The sequence below is a fragment of the Pteropus vampyrus genome, unplaced genomic scaffold (genome assembly GCF_000151845.1).
Source record: "Pteropus vampyrus isolate Shadow unplaced genomic scaffold, Pvam_2.0 Scaffold355, whole genome shotgun sequence".
NCBI lineage: Eukaryota > Metazoa > Chordata > Mammalia > Chiroptera > Pteropodidae > Pteropus > Pteropus vampyrus.
The window spans coordinates 205,507-206,238 of NW_011889136.1; the positions used below are offsets into that span (position 1 = coordinate 205,507).

Genomic DNA, 732 nt, shown 5'->3' on the forward strand with positions numbered 1-732 from the left:
GCACGCGTGCCTGTCTCCTGAGGCCACGTGCACTGTCGAATGCGCGAAAGGCAGGCGTTTAAGCGCTCCGCTCAGAACCCGGAGACGAGGCAGAGGGGGGCCAGGTCGCCGCGTTTCAAAGGCTGACCGGTGCTTAAGAACAACGCACTGTCCCTAACACACAGAGCCTGGCAGCTCCCAAGCAGAACGCGTACGAAGCCCAGGCTGAATGTCCCGCAAGACCCCAGGCCTGACGGCAGCCGAGGACGCCACCTCTGCGCTCGGCACCGAGGCGGTGGGATGCCCAGGGTGGCCGGCACGCATCAGCGAGACCCGCCCCGAGGAGCGCCGGGCCCAACGTGCTGCACTGAGCTGCGTGACAAAGACAGCACCCTGCAAAGCCCCTCGGGGGCGCCCAGAGGACCCTCGGTGCCTGCGTCCGAGCGACAGAGTGATCTTGGAAAACACGGTTTGCCGTGCCAGCAGGCTACGGGGGGGGGCCCTCCGGAGAACACACCAGGAGCCAGAGTCCTGCCAGCTCCTCTCGGGCTGCCGCCCGAGCTAGGTGACAAAACATGACAACAGACGAAGCAGCCTGGGAAACCCTCCCACAGGGTGAGGCTGCCGGAGGAAGTGGGAAGTCGGTGAGGCCTCAGTGACGCACGGGGGGTGGGGGGGCCGTGCGACTGGCGTCTACACAGCCTCGGGCCCTCCCCCCCCCGCCATGGGCCACTTGGCGTGCCCGGGGGGAGA

General features: G+C 67.5%; 1 long non-coding RNA gene across 1 annotated transcript in view; it reads left to right on the forward strand.

Moving 5' to 3' along the window:
* Positions 1-296, forward strand: part of LOC111731225 — a 1,716-nt gene extending 1,420 nt beyond the window's left edge. The window contains exon 2 of the long non-coding RNA XR_002776997.1: positions 165-296. This is a non-coding gene — a long non-coding RNA (uncharacterized LOC111731225). The remainder of the gene's footprint in view (positions 1-164) is intronic.
* The last annotated feature ends 436 nt before the right edge of the window (positions 297-732 follow it).